Consider the following 16,875-nt stretch of genomic DNA (forward strand, 5'->3'; position numbering starts at 1 on the left):
GGGGATAGGGATGCTTGGGCGGTTGACCCGGAAGATGGGAAAGGACGGAGGGAGAAGGAGGCTGGACCGCCAAGGAGCATGAAACAAAGAAGTGGTACATGTTGGGCGCTAGTGAAGTGTGATTTCCGGCCTTCCTAACGGGGTCCTGTCCATTCATTTGAAGGCCCATTCCAGCCATTTTTAAAAAGAAGGCTTAGAAAAATAATGTTATTTCTGTAAGAAATTACAAAAAACCTCATTTTAGTGATTTTGCAAAAAAGGCATCACGTTGGTATAGGGCAAATCGGTGTGGAAATTAGAGTTCTCAAAATCAACTTTCTACCCCAGACAACTCTTCTACATTCCTTAGACTTTGGTTTTGGGGTCTGTAAAGTAGGAGTAATTGACAGGTAATTTTTTATATCCCATCTAATTGTAAATTCTAGTTTCTCCAGTTTCTAACAACATGACCTGTGAAGTAAATGTATACAAAATGCAAAACACTATGGAAAATGCGAAGAAGTATTACTCAAAAGTAAAAAGCTAATGCAGTAAAAATGTAGATATATAGATAAAGCTATGAAGAAAATTACAGGAGGTGATATAAGAGACAAGTGGGATGGGATAGATAATCTGTTTTAGGAGAAAAGTTGAGAAAATTCATGTATGAGGAGATGACATTTAAGGTAAGAAATGAGGGCCGCCTGAATGGCTCAGTTGGTTAAGTGGTTGCGTTCAGCTCACCTCATGATCCCTGAGTCTAAGGTTGGAGCCCTGCCTTAGGCTCCCTGCTCAGTGGGAAGCCTGCTTTCCCCTCTCCCTCTGTCTCTTGGCTTGTGATCTCTCTGTCAAATAAATAAATAAAATCTTTAAAAAAAAAAAGGTGAGAAATGAAAAAAAGATGAGGAAACTAAGGAAAAACCTAAGTTTTATTTATTCTGGGAAATGAGAGACCCTGCAGCCTGGTGAGCAAGAAGGAGAGTGGCATAAAATGAGAGTGAAGAAGTAGGTGGAGAAGTCTGGATTTTATTGTAAGTGCAATGGAAAGTTATTAAAACTTTTAATCAGAGAAGGATTATGATCCGATCTATACTTTTTAAAGAAATCTGTAGTTGTTTCAACAAATATTGCTCTATTATTCTACGTAAAGAATGAAACTGGACGCCCACCACAATCATACACAGAAATTAATTCAAAATAGATCAAAGCCATAAATATAGGAGCTGAAACTATAAAACTCTTGGAAGAAAACAGAGGAGTATATCTCCATGAACTGGAGTTAGGTAAACTTTGAGATGACATCAAAGCATAAAAAACAGAAGAAAAAAATAGCTAGATTAGGCTTCATAAAAATTAAAAACATTGGTGCTACAAACAATACCATAAAAAACAAGTCAGAGAATGGGAAAAGAATACTTGGAAACCATATCTGAGAAGGAAGTTATGCTTACAATATGTAAAGCACTCTTGTAACTCATTAATAAAAAGATGACCCTATTTTTTAAAAAATGCACAAAGGAGCTGAATAGACATTTCTACAAAGATGATTTACCAAAAGTCCGATGCCTAGGTGACTCAGTTGGTTAAGTGTCTGCCTTCAGCCCAGGTCATGATCAAGCCCCTCATAGGGCTCTCTGCTCAGTGAGAGTCTGCTTCTCTCTCTCTCACTCCCCCTGCTTGTGCTCTCTCTCTCTCTGTGTCAAACAAATAAAATCTTAAAAAAAAAAAAAAGATGATATACAAAAAGTAAGTACATTGAGAGATTCTCAACATTATTATTCATCAAGGAAACAGATCAAAACCACAATGAGATGGTTCTTCACAACCATTAGGATGACTATTATAAAAAAAGATAGACAATAACCAATGTTGATGAGGGATGTGAAGAAACTGGGCACCTCACACACTCCTGGTAGAAATGTAAAATGTGTTATGTCCATACAATTGAATATTATTTGGTCATAAAAAGAAATGAAGTGTTGATGCATGCTTCAACAAAGATAGACTTTGAAAGCATTACACTACGTGTCAAAAGCAAGACACAAAAGCCACTTCTGTGATTTCATTTATATGAAGTGTCCAGAATCAGCAAATACATAGAGGCAGAAAGTAGATTCATGGTTGCCAGGGGCCTGGAGGAAGGAGGAATGGGAAATTACTGCTAACAGGTATGAGTTTTTCTGAGGCATAATTAAAATGTTTTAAAATAGACACTTTCAGGTGCCTGGCTGGCTTAGTCAGTAGAACGTGCAACTCTTGATCTCTGGGTTGTGATTCAAGCTCCGTGCTGAGTGTAGAGATTACTTAAAAATAAAATCTTTAAGGGGCACCTGGGCAGCTCAGTTGGTTAAGTGTCTACCTTCGACTCAGGTCATGATCCCAGGGTCCTGAGATTGAACCCCACATTGGGCTCCTGGTTCGGCAGGGAGACTGCTTCTCCCTCTCCCTGCTTGTTCTCTCTCTCTCTCTCAAATAAAATAAATAAAATATTTAAAAGTAAATAAAATTAAATAAACCCTTAAAAATAAGACACTTGCAGCAGTTGCACAATCTTGTGAATATATTAAAATCCACTTAATTGTAAACTTTAAATGGGTGTATTTAGGGTGTATGAATTATATAAAAATGAATTTAAAAAAAAAAGAAATTCTCTAGTTACCATGTAAAGGATTGATCTTCATGGGAGAAAAAGAGGAAGCGGGGAGACTTGTTAGGAGACTTCATAGAAAATGAAGTGAGAAGTGATAATGGCTTGGACTAGGGTGATAACAGTGGGGATAGGGAAGAAAATGGATCCAAACTGTATGGATGTGGGAAGGCTATTGCACTGAAAGTTGATTGAATTTGAAACGGTGTAGTAATATTTTTATAGACCTTTCCAATGCCAGTCTCCTCCTCACAGTTCCGACCATGCCCCTTTGAAACTCAGGACCCTCCATAGATCTTTGATTACTTTTGGAATAAATTCCAAAATTTGGAAAAGTTTGGAATAAATTCCAAACTCCTCTGAAAAAAAATGGTATTGTAATAGCTACAGGATCTAGAGTTATCCTTTTAGAGTACAGTACTGATCAATATAAAGATCTCTATATAATCAATAAGGTCAGCTAGCTGTAAAAGTAAGCCACCTGAAACTGTGATCGTCCAGACTCCAATCAAGGAAAAGTAGCATTGTGAAGGTATGCCTTCATTGGATCAATGACAGGTGTGAAGGAGGAACTTATTAAGCCAAGGACAAGAGACAACATGGAGTCTGGGAAAATCTTCAATTTTAGACACCCATGAACTATTTTTTCATTTTTCCCAATGGTGATAAGACTTGGGGACTAGCCCATGCTAATCAAATGCACAACAAATGATGTGTAGCAACTGGAAAGACAAGTGTTGCTAATGAAATATGCATTCCAGAGTGTTCAGGTTTGAGTATCTACACTTTTTGTGCAAGACACTCAATAGGTTAAATTTTTAACAGAAGTTTACCCAATGTTCATGGAATCAGAGCCAGGAGAGTTGATTGATCGATATTTTTTTTTTTATTTTTATTTTATTTATTTTTTTTTTTTAAAGATTTTATTTATTTATCAGAGGGAGAGAGGGGGAGAGAGTGAGCACAGGCAGACAGAATGGCAGGCAGAGGCAGAGGGAGAAGCAGGCTCCCTGCTGAGCAGAGAGCCCGATGTGGGACTCGATCCCAGGACGCTGGGATCATGACCTGAGCCGAAGGCAGCTGCCCAACCAACTGAGCCACCCAGGCGTCCCTCGATATTTTTTTTTTTAAACAAAAACTTTTTTTGTTGTACAGTAGGGTATGAGTCTGTTTCAGTCAATATCTAAAGAGAAAGGAGAGCATATGATTTAAGCTAAGAAAATAAACAAATGCACTTTTTTGGAAAGCCTTCAAAGAAGGATATGTTCATCCCTGTGAAGAGTTTATTGTGCATTCCTCAGTGTTCTACCTGGATGATGGATCAATGCATCCTTCCACATGGAAAGAAGCTGCATAGCACAGTGGTCAAGAACATTTTATCAACATTCAGTTTAAAAAGCTTTACACACAGGGATACTTGAATGACTCAGTTGGTTAAGTATCTGACTCTTGATTTTGGCTTAGGTCATGATCTCAGGGTTATGAGATCAAGCCCCATGTTGGGCTCCATGCTGGGTGTGGAGCCTGCTTAAGATTCTCCCTCTCCTTCCACCTTTGCCCATCCCCTCATGCACATTCTTTTAAAAAAAAAAAAAAAAGAGCTTAACACCCGTGGTATACCAGGATATAGGACTTTTTAAAGAAGTTTCCGTTTAAGGCTTGTTTCTTGGTTTAAAAGTTGTAGGGCTTTGATATTTTGTTGTTGTTATTGTTGTTGCTCTTGTTAAGCACCTTCATAATTCATGATTTTGGTTCAGGGCTAGTAATATTGTGCCATTTTCTTCTTCCTCACAAAGATTTTTTTTTTATTTATTTATTTGATAGAGATTACAAGTAGGCAGAGAGGCAGATAGAGAGAGAGAGAGGAGGAAGCAGGCTCCCTGCTGACCAGAGAGCCCGATGCGGGGCTTGATCCCAGGACCCTGGGATCCTGACCTCAGCCGAAGGCAGAGGCTTTAACCCACTGAGGCACCCAGGCACCCAAGATGGTTTTTCATATGTGTCAGACTGACAGTCATTGGATACTGATTCCACTGCATGTGACCATGGGCAAATTCCCTGAGCTCTTTGTACCTATTTCCTTACTTGTAGAATGGCAGTAATAATGACATTTCTGCTATGGATTGAACTATGTTCCCCTGAAGTCTGGATATTTAATTCCTAATCCCCAGTGTGATGGCATTCGGAGATGGGGCTGTTGGGAGATAAGATAGGTTCCATGATGAAATTAGTGCTCTTATAATCGACATCATAGAGCTCACACCCTCCCTCTCTTTCTCTCTACCATGTAAGGAAGGACATAGGGAGAAGAAGGCTGTCCACAAGCCAGGAAGAAAGTTCTCAAGGAAACTCAACCATGCCAGCATCTTGATCTTGGACTTCTAGCCTTCAGGACTGTGAGAAAATTAATCTGTTGTTTAACCCACCCAGTCTGTGGTATTTTGTTATGGCAGCCAAAGCTCAGACAATCTCCCTTTCGAGGGGTTGTCGGCATTAAATGAAATGACACATGTAAAGCACTTAGATCCATGTCTGACACATAACATGGCAAGTGCTTGGCAACTCTTACCCATTGTTATTAGAAGAATGGGGTTCACCTGCTACGTAAAATGATTGCTTTTGTTGAAAGGTGAGAGTACCTTTCTCCTGGACAACTCCGAAGACATACCAACCGGCATATTTCTGAAGACACAGTCCAACATATTTCTGTGGAAGAGCGACAGCTTTGTCTTCCCAACGAAATAGAGGTCTTTAGAAATACCCTGATCCAGAGAGATCTGTCAGGGTCTGTAAATACAGAGCCCCAGAAGTATTAGCTGGGATCACCAGCATGCGGGTGTCTGTGAGAAAATGCAGGAGCATATGGTCCCCATTCTAGTGGGATCCCACAGAGGCCTTCCTGACCACTCAGTCTGGGCGGAGGAGCCACCCCTCCCCCCTATTCTTGACCCTGTTACCCTGCTTAGCTTTCCTCATGACACCTGAAATTTGCTGTGCATTTTCTGTCTCCTCACTGGAGTGGAATCCACATAAGGAAAGCCTTCATTCTTTGTCCCCACTCCTGTATCCCCAGCACTGGAACACTGCCTGACACATTTGTCAAAAGAGTGAATGAATTTACTACAGCAGCCAATAACATGAACTTTGGCATCAGCCTTCAGATCTTGGCTCTGTGCCACATAGTGTGTTTGCCTGTGGGCAGATTACCTTGGTGAGCCTTCGTTTTCTCATGTGTAAAATGGAAATGGGATAAAATAAGAAAATACATGGAAAGTGCTGGTATCTAGTCAGTGCTGAGCTGGCTATTTTCATTTTCTTATTCTCACCCTGACCTGAGAGGAGGGGAGGGTGATATAGTCCCCTAAGTACTGGAGACTGGCTTTCTCTGTGAGCCTGCCACAGTTTCTACACCACAGAGAAACTGGGCGCAGGGCAACAGGGAGCAGAGAGTGGGGAGCAGTACTGAGCAGTACTGATCCCGGGATCCCAGGAGCCCATGGTGAGCACTATGAGAATAAGGCTGCAGACGCACCATTCAAACAAACAAACAAACAAACAAACAAACAAACAAAGGCAGGGGTTGGAGAGGAGGAAGGAAAAGGAAGAATTCTGGGAGGACAAAATATTCACACCACAATAGATGCTACTGCTGGGGTGGTGAAACAGTTTCAGGGGCTCAGGCAGAAATCCTTTAGCAATTTCCCACTCCAGTGGGGGTGACTCTGCGAAGGGCTCCCAGAGAGCAAGCATTTCACTGGACACCCTCCCTTTCCCAGCTTGAAGCTGATAGTGGGAGTAAAAGAAATAGACACACTCAGAACTTCTGTTTGATAGCAGGAGGGAAGGTGGGGAGGAGAGAATGGACTAGTCGCTGTGCTCACATTTTGATAAAATGAACTTTTTTCTCCCCTTCTTCGCATTTCTCCCCTGAATCCCTGTTGAGCCTACAAGTATTTCACTTAAATACCCAGCAGAGCAAAATTAGCCCTTAAAACTGTATTATAAAATGAGAACACGTGTTTCTTTGAAGTGACGAGTTCCTCTTGTCCATTTTTAGACTCCTTAAGCTAGTACAGGTAGTCTTCTGCTGACAGCAGCCCATAAAAATGCAGAGTCTACTGGAGTCACGTGCCTTTCCATCACCCAGTGGTGAAAGCCATAAGAAGGGAGAGAAAGAAAAGCCAGCTAATGCTCTAGCATGAAATCACCTGGGTATGAATTCTGGGGAGCACTTACGTGGGTCAGCATGCAAATTTATTGTTCCCGTCAAATGAATCAATTGACAGGAAAACAGCGTTTTACTCGACAGGACATAAAACAAATGTTTCTTAGGGGGAAAAAAACCCATCCCATCACCAAAAGAAAGCAAATACGAGTGTAGCACATTTCCGTTTGTGTGCCACACAATATCACAGGGTATTACTCAGGGTTATAGGATTTAAAATTTTTCCTGCTGTGATTAAACGCATTTGAAAAACACTGATTTTTGTTTGTTTGTTTGTTTGTTTGCTTTTCGAAATTAGACTAGTTCCTTTACTGCACAACTGCTTGGAAGATTTAATTTGCTAATCTACGTCCCGAATCTTCATGACAGAGATAAAAGGTGCAATATTTTGCAACATTAATTGACCACAGAAACCTTTTTACATAAAACATCTCCCAGAAGCAGTGTCCACAGATTTCATAGACCAGGATATCATTAGAAAGCAAGTGGCATCTTAAGAAGGAATCCATCCATGTTAAGTTTACCTTACTGTGCATGCTTTAGTGTCCTATGCCTCCCCAGTCACCCTGCTTCTGCATGGCTTGGAATTCCTCCTGTGAGAATAATTCCCCTAGATGGTAATTTAGGTCAGATGTGCCCATAAAGCCCCTGGCTGGGAAGGAGTCACACCTTCAAGGCTCTAAGCATTAAAAAGATGTTGATGGGGGCACCTGGGTGGCTCATGCTTGTTAAGCATCTGCCTTCAGGTCCGGTCATGATTCCCAGGGACTTGGGATTGAGACCCATGTCAGGCTCCCTGCTCAGCAGGAAGCCTGCTTCTCTCTCTGCCACTTCCCCTGCTAATTCCAAATCAAAAAACACGAACCAGAGGGCACCTGGCTGGCTCAGTCTGTAGAGCATGTGACTCTCCATCTCAGGGTCATGAATTCAAACCCCACACTGAGCACAGAGCTTACTTAAAAAAAAAAAAAAATCAGTCAGTCCTCATCTGTGGCTTTACTCTTCCAAAAAATACCAGCCTGGGAAACAAATGTAAAGGAGGTTCACAAACTTTGAATTTTCTCCATGCAAGACTGTTTGGAGATGTGTATCAAACTTGAAATCTTTGGGAGGGACAATGCTTTCCTGGAGGGCTAAACAGCCACACAGTTTGCTCCTCAGGCAGTCTAGCACTGGCACAGGGAGGAAATGCCTTGCTGCCTGGGGGAAGGGGGTCCTAAGGATCCCTTGCTGCTTTACCCTGGTACAGATGGACTGGGTTCAATCTCTTTCCCATCTGTGAGAGAAGACTCAGGATGGTGAAGTAGGAGAAAACTTGCAACAGGAAGCCAGGGGGGCCAGGACGTGGAGCAACTGAGGACTGGCCCACAGCAGTGGGGGACGGGGAGTGGTCTACTTGGATGGTGGGTTGCCTCTTGGATGGTTTTGTCATAGGCCTTCTTTCTAGTCTTTTTTCCAAGATGCTAACTATCTGCTCCTGTGGGTTCTGTGCTTAACGTCTCTGTGGGGTATGTTTGCATTTATGTGGTGTCTTTAATGTGAATCTTTAATAAACCAAGAACAGGAAAAATTTCTTTTTTTTTTTAAGGTTTTATTTTTACTTATTTGATAGAGATCACAAGTCGGCAGAGAGACAGGCAGGGGAGGGGGATACAGGCTCCCCACTGAGCAGAAAGTCTGATGTGGGTCTCAATCCCAGGACCCTGAGATCATGACCTGAGCAGAAGGCAGAGGCTTAACCCACTGAGCCACCCAGGTGCCCCAGGAAATATTTCTTTTAGATAAGAAGTCCTCCAACCCCATCCCCACCCCAGACTGTGAGCACTTGGAGGGAAAATTACTAAATGCCATGCCCCTAACACCTAACCTGGCACAGAGCAGACCTCTGTCAATGTCTGTGGCCTGAAGGAGTGACAGGGTCCTTTCAGAAGGCAAAATACCTTCCCCCTCCTGGCTTGGCATCTCCCCACAGCATTCAGGCCAGGACTCTGCATTCAACAGGCGCCCACCTGGATGTTATTTTCTGGGCTGGCTTTCCAGGGAGGTGGCTCATGCCTCTCTTTTGTCCTCAGCACCAGCAGCCCCAGTGCCAACTGTGATGATGGCATTTGTGATATTGTCACTCACAAAGTATCAAAGGATCAAATCCCCTCATCTTCCCTCACATTGGCCACCGGTGCTCCATGGAGGGTAATTTGTTTTTCTAAACACCAAACTAGTAGAGTGTCTGCATGAAAACAAGTTGCTTGTAGTCCAGGTGGAAGCAGGAGGATGGCTGAGTCTGTTACAGCAGGGAACAAAGAGGCAAGGTCATATGATAAACAGTATAAAAAGTAGCTCTTTATGATAAGTTAATTGACAAAAAATTAGAGGTTTGGTAACATGCATGGTAAACAAGATGTGTGATTACACCATGGAACGGAATTAAGTCAGATTTATCTAAAGGTTGCTTATGTAGAACCCAAAGAAGAATTATCAAGAGAGTTATGGTTTCTCCTTTTCTGGGGGAGTTTAAGTTGAAGAAAGATCCCCATCTTCCTGAGCTGAAATGAGGTCTTCCCAGAAGAAAGAAGATTAAGAAGGTCTCAGATTTTCAAAGCCCGCGAGTGTTCTTACTTCTCTGAAAACCTTTACTGTAGTCACTAAACAAATCCTTATTACACATGGATTCTGTGCCAGCTGCTGCTAATTGCAAAATATACAACCATAACCAAGACATAGTCTCTGCTCTCAAAGCCTACACAGAGAACCACGAAGCCAGACATTCAACAAGAAATTGAAAATAAGAGTGAGAAGTGTCAAGTCGCAGGTAGTATGGAGCCCATGAAGAAATGGAAGGGTGGGCAGCCTTTTTACTAATGTAGCAATAAGAGAAGACCTGCTTGAGAAAAAGTGACCTTCATGCTGAAAATGGAATGGATGAGCTGAAGGCAGTGAGGCAGTATTCTGGGTAGAGGGGAGAATGTGTCCTAAGAGGAAACAGAAGAGATATATAAGAGGAACTTAGAGTCAGGGTGGTCAGAGCTCAAAGGTGTATAGTAGAAGATGAGTCTAGGGAGGTAGTCAAAGATCAGAGACTGGACCAAGAAATTTGGACACAAGGAGAACCACCGAATAATTTTAAGCAAGGGAATTAGTTACATGATGAGAATTGGGTTGTGTAATATAGAATGCCATTATTTCCAGGCTGAGCTTCTACTTGGACCTAAGTACAGTTTTGCTCTGAATTAGGTTCTTAGGCAGCCCTATTTTCCCTTTCCCATTGCTGGATTTCAAGTAGAAAGTTGACATGTGGTCCAACTTCCAGGTCTTGCAAGCCATAAGATACAAAAAGACACTTCCTTCAAGGAAATATTCCCTCCAACAGTATATGAGAAGTAAGTGATTTATTTTTGTGGTTGTATTTCACCATTTCCTAATCCCTGTTCAATCAGAAAGAGGCATGAGTTCTTCTCTTCCTCCTACGTGGCTACCATCTTTAAAGTGCTATGGCACAACCTTACAGCCTTGTGAAAAGTTGCTCAATCCAACGGACACGGCATAAAGGGACACTCTGTTCTTTCCTTCCATCTTTGGAGGAAATGTTGTCTTTGTCATAAGCTGTTCTTTTCACGACTACTGTAGTTGTTCATAGCTCTTTCCCTTGCAACAAAACCTGTTTTAGCTCTTTGGAGCCATTCCAAATGTTTTAGAATTTCATCCGATCTTAAACCAACTTCTCCAATGGTGTAGGAAGAGAACAGGTAAAGACATTTCATGCAGACTGTAGCTCAACAGCATCAGTACATCTCAAAGCAGCACAATAAGAGACAGCGTGCTAAGCCATGCAGGTGTGATTCTGTGTGCTTTCAATCCTGTAGAGTGTGAAGCAAGATCGATTTCCTTGTTGTTCTGGCAATTTAAATTATCCTTTGTGAATGCAGTTCTGTTGGCAGGCCAAGATGGTAATTACTTGGAGCATCTGACCAGGCTGCTGAGGCCAAGGTCAGCTAGTCTTCCAATCTCCTGTCTCCAGTCTTCCCTAAGCCTGAGCCTTCCCTGCTTCTCTGACCTGTTCTCATGGTAGCATGTTCCCAATTTCACACTCAACTTTTGGTCAGGGTCCAAAGAGCCAAATGTGGTATCGACTTTGCTGGTTGAAAGAAGTCAAAGAAAGTATGACACTTAAAATTATATATCTCTTGCTATGGAGTGGAAATTCTGTGACGACCTTCTGCCAGGTGAAGAGTAACAGATTTTTGGCCTCTTTAGTTGACAAGAGTCACAGATACAAATCCTAAACAGGGTCAGGTAGATGAATGCAGTCATCCAGGTGGGGACTATAGTAAGGGGAGAATACATTTCTCATCTAAAGAGAGGACCACTACTTCACTCCAACAGACTATTACAGGGAAGGCCTGGTGAAGCGAAATCTTCCGGTTTTCTGAGAGAAGCCAGAAATATGGGCTTTAGCGTGAAAGCCCCTCAAGTTTTAATTATTTGCCATTATGGCAAAAAAAAATTTGTAATATGTGGGGACCAAAACAGAGCATGTTTGTGACCACATTCAACTTGTTTGGATCACCAGTTTGGGATCTGTGGTTTAGAGTCTGTTCTAATTGCAAAAATCTGCAACTAAAGAAAAAGCTTCATATTTCTGAGAAGGATGGATGAAATCTAAGGATAAATCCTGGTAGTATCCTTTTTTTTTTTTTTTTTTTTTCTTGAGAGAGAGCAAGCAAGTGGGGGCGGGAGGGAGGACAGAGGGAGAAGGAGAGAGAGAATCTTTTTTTTTTTTTTTTTTAGATTTTATTTATTTATTTGACTGAGAGACATCACAAGTAGGCAGAGAAGCAGGCAGAGAGAGAGGGGGAAGCAGGCTCCCCTCCGAGCAGAGAGCCCTGATGCGGGGCTCGATTCCAGAACCCTGGGATCATGACCTGAGCTGAAGGCAGAGGCTTTATTTAACCCACTGAGCCACCCAGGCGCCCTGGAGAGAGAATCTTAAGCAGGCTCCACACCCAGCATGGAGCCCGATGCAGCACTTAATCTCTCAACCCTGAGATCATGACCTGAGCCAAAATCAAGAGTCAGATGCTCAACTGACTGAGCCACCCAGAAGCCCCTATAGTTTGACACTTTTGGAAAAGGTTTCATAAGCAAAACCTTCCATTCCTGGGGCGCCTGGGTAGCTCAGTGGGTTAAGCCTCTGCCTTCAGCTCAGGTCATGATCCCAGGGTCCTGGGATCAAGCCCTGCATTGGACTCTGCTCTGCAGGGAGTCTGCTTCCTCCTCTCTCTGCCTGCCTCTCTGCCTACTTATGATCTCTGTCTGTCAAATAAATAAATAAAATCTTTAGAACAAAACAAAAACAAAAAAACCTTCTGTTCCTCTTCTCCCTGCCATGTGTGCAGAGATGTGAAAATAGCAAGTCTACAAGTCGGCTAGGGCTACTGTAACAAAGTATGGTGAACTAGGTGGCTTGAACAACAGAAATTCATTTTCTTACAATTCTGGAGGCTAGCAGTTTGAGATCAAAGCGTTGGCAGGGTTGGTTTCTTCTGAAGCTTCTCTCCTTGGGTTGCAGATGGCCATCCCCCCTCTATGTCTTCATGGACCTGTCTACATCCTAAATTTCTTTTTTTATTTTTTAAATATTTTATTTATTTGATAGACAGGGAGAGAGAGATATCACAAGTAGGCAGAGAGGCAGGCAGAGAGAGGGAGGGAAGCCCACTCCTTGCTGAACAGAGAGCCCTATGCAGGACTCAATCCCAGGACCCTGAGATCAGGACCTGAGCCAAAGGCAGAGGTTTAACCACCTGAGCCACTCAGGTGTCCCCTAATTTTCTCTTTTAATAACGACACCACTCGTATTAGATTAAGCCCACCCATATGACCTATTCCAATTTAATTAGGGTCTTTTAAGATCCTATCTTCGAATATAGTCACATTCTGAGACATCCTCAGGTACTGGGGGTTACGACTTCAACGTAGGAATTTTGGAGGGACACTATTCAACTGTAACAGCAGGTTCTCTCTCCTCACGTAGCCTTTCCTGGAGTGGCATGCATTTTTCCCGTTGCTTTCATTTAATGGAACGAGGTAAACTGGAAACAAGTATGGTTTTTCTGTGTGTTTTTTTTTATTTAAAAAAGATTTAATTTATTTATTTCACAGAGAGAGACAGCAAGAGAGAGAACACAAGTAGAGGGAGTGGGAAGAGAAGCAGGCTTCCCACGGAGCAGGGAGCCCAAGTGGGGCTCCATCCCAGGACCCTGGGATCATGACCTGAGTGGAAGACAGATACTTAACTGACTGAAGGCACCCAAGCACCCGAAACATGTATGCATTAACTCCCATCTGTACCCAGCCTTGAGGGAAAATTCAAAGAATAAGAGATACAGAAATACAGTCTGTTCAAACAGAAAAAGAGCTTGGAGATCAGAGTTCTGCTCAGAGATCATTTTATACATGAGGAAATAAGACACATAGGGGTCCTGTGATGTGCCAGAAAGACAAGGCCATGGCCTCTCTGAACTGGAAGGGGCCTTGGGCATCATCTATTCTGTCATTCTCTGAGGGATGCCTTCCTCCCAAAATGTCCCTGCCAGATGGCCCAACTTCATTCTGCATCTGTATGTCAGAGTTCCCCATATTTCAAGACAGAAATCATGTCACCATCAATATTTTTTCTTTTAGATAAAAATCCTTGGCTCTAGGTAAAATATTGAATTCCTTTGACCATTCCTTTGAAGACATGATTTCAAGTGCTTTTACTGTTCTGTATATACCCTAATATTTGTTTTCTTACAGGGTGTGCCTAGAATCTGTAGACGTGGCCACGCTAGTATAAAGTGGATCAGGTCAATCATCTCCCTGACTGTTGATACGATGCTTCTATAATTATAACCTTATTCATCTCAGCACAACTCTCTGTTCTTGAATATCAACCTAGTCTTAAGTCCTTCACATGCATGCTACGAGAAGCCCATCCTCTCACCTAGTATCTGTGTACTGGCTTTTTTTCCCTTGTCCACTTTCATCCCACCAGGTTCTCCCCATAGCTCCAGGCTGCTGAGCTCTCTTTGGATTCAGATTCTGATATCCTCTCTATTCACGTCTCCTCTGGCATCATGTCAGCTGCAGATTCATCACATTGCCACTGTTGTACTCATTCAAGTCATGGGCAAAATTTTGACCAGAACTGAGCCCGAGTCGAGTCTGCTTTCTGGATTCACATGGATCCAATCAATCAGAGCTCCGGTGTGGCAGATGATCTCCACTCTCACCCGGTTTGTATTTCTCCACCTATTTCAGAAGGACGTTTTTAGAGATTGGCTGAAATCCTGTGGCTGTAGATGATAAGTCTTTCCCTACCCTATGGCCTAGCAGCCTTAATTTTAAATACTCATCCAACAAAGCCGTGGCTGAGCTGAAACAGTACAGACTCTGCCGTCCCGAATATCCCAAATATGTGGAGATACGAGAGGCAGACAACTGGAACACAGGCAAGAGGACTGGGCTCTTCTCTTCTCCATCAGTTGAGAGAAAAAAAGGATATGAGAAGGGAGGGTTTTAGAGTGACCTGTCCATGAGAACATAGTTGCAATTGGATTAAAATCTCTTTGGCTAAATCTGCTTTGAGCATGCCTTTGTCCTTTCCCACGATTTTTCTCTTCTGCAAATTAGAGAAAAAGGTATCTTCTTGGGGCATCTGGCTGGCTCAGTTGGTGCAGCATGCAACAATTGATCTCAGGATTGTGGGTTTGAGCCCAAGTTGGGTATAGAGATGACTTAAAAATAAATCTTAAAAGAAAAAGGTATCTTCTTTATATATGGGCTGGTAGTCATTTGAAACAGTCAAACATGGATCCTCCACTATAGTTTTAAGATACTTCTTAAGAATCTTCTGTTTTCTCAGGTAAGAGAATTTTTTAATTACATGACTAATCAGGAGAACTAGGCATCACTAAATCTATATATACTAACCTGCTAGATATGGAGCTTTGCAGACATTTCTATTCTAGTCCAATGCTCAAAAGCTTCTACGCCAGCCTTGAGTTCCATAGTCTGTGATGTTGTAACTCTAATATCACAACTGACCTCCTGTCCTTATTCTTGTCTATTAGAGTTGAACCAAGAAAACCGAGCTCAGCTTTAGGTGGGGGATGCTGGGAAATATACTTGCCTTTGAAAGTATGGGGAACCCTAAAATGAGTCTATAAGGATGATACTGGGAATTCTTCATCCCTGTAGGGCTTAGGCAGAGAATTAACACCCATCTGTGAAAAATGGGGTTGGTACAAAACCTAAGGAAGGTGTGACCCCCAAACAAATCTGACCTCAACCTTGTAAGGGTTTCAGTTCTTTTCTTTTAAGATTTATTTATTTATATTAGAGAAAGAGAACTCAAACATGCGAGCGGGGGAGGGGTAGAAGAAAAGGAAAGAGAATCCTCAAGCAGACTCCCTGCTGAGCATGGAGACCAATGCAGGGCTCAACATGGGGCTCCAGTCCCAGAACCCTGATATCATGACCTGAGCTGAAATACCAAGAGTCAGGCACTTAACTGAGCCACACAGGCACCCCTAGGGTTTCAGTTTTTTTGATGATTAAAGGACCACTAGTAAGAGAGCTGCCGCAGAGCAGGGGAAAGTGGAGGGCCTTGTTATAAGTCAATGACCTTCTAGGAACAATGCTTAACAGCCAGCCAACAGTAGCAATGGTGGTCAACTGGCGGAACACCACTTCCTGAATGCTGCCTGGACCATCAGCTTCATGTGCTGCATTGCTCTGAAAGTCTTTTCCACTTAGCCTGATTTCTCCCCTTTCTCACCAGATTCCTCATTAGGTGCAAGCCTTCCTAGGAAAAATATATCGCATTTCCATCACTTGTGCCTTCTCTTCCCAAGTGTATCCATGAGAGCTGTCGTAATCCATTTGGGCCACTCTGATAAAATAATATAAACCAGGTGGCTTAAACAACACTTATTTCTCACTGTTCTGGAGCCTAGAAGTCCAAGGTCAAGGCACTGGCAGATTCAGTGTCCAGTGAGAGTCTGCTTCCTGATCCATAAACAACTATCTTCTCACTGTGTCCTCACTTAGCAGAAGGGGCAAGAGAGCTCTCTGGGGTCTTTTTTATAAGAACACTAATCCATGCATGAGGGCTATGCCCTCATGACCTAATCACTTCCCGAAGGCCCTGCATCTTGATACCATCGCATTGAGAGCTAGGCCTTCAACATATGAATTTGGGTTCAGAGCACGTGCTGTGAAGGGTCCTTCCCTAACTCCAACTGGATTCTGATAGGCTAGTGTTATTCTCTGTAGTCCTGGGCTCAGTCATATTTTGGCTGATATTAATTGGGCCTAAGGTAATGCTAGAGTTATCTTACCATCTCATTCATCCTTTAAGGCTCGAAAAATCTATTTAGCCACGCCAAGAAGATGGGCATCTAGTTTTTTAAAAGACTATTTTGAGAAGTAATCTTTGTCATAACCAATTTATTGAACACCTGTATAAGCATATTCTTAGTTAATAATAAAAAAATTAGAAGCAACCTAAATATCCATTAGTAAGATAGTGCGTTGTTCCCGAAATAGTTTCTGTATTATTTAAGTATTGGATCATGAAAATGCTTTCATATAATTTGTGTCAAGTTATCATTGGGGACTTCCAAGTAGACCCTTTCCTTTGCTCCTGCTTTTATAATGGCTCTCACTGCTTTCTCTGTGATTATCAGAAATGAAATATGATCATGGCACTTCGGGAATTAAAGCTTTCTTGTGGCTTGTTGCTCATTATCCATTCATTAAGTGCCAAGCTCCTTGGCATATGCAGTGGCCCTCATGATCTGTCCCTGTTCTCCACAGCCCCGGCGTCGGGGCCTGAATGCTGCTTTCCAGCCACATGCAATTTCTATCAATCCTTTGAACCTGGCAAGTTCTTTCATGGCCATGTGTCTTTGCCCTTCCTCTGCTCTCTGCTTTTAGTACCTCTTTTTCTCAAAATCAAATTTGAGCATCGCCATATTGCTTT

Source organism: Mustela erminea, chromosome 1 (assembly GCF_009829155.1).
Source record: "Mustela erminea isolate mMusErm1 chromosome 1, mMusErm1.Pri, whole genome shotgun sequence".
Taxonomy (NCBI): Eukaryota; Metazoa; Chordata; class Mammalia; order Carnivora; family Mustelidae; genus Mustela; species Mustela erminea.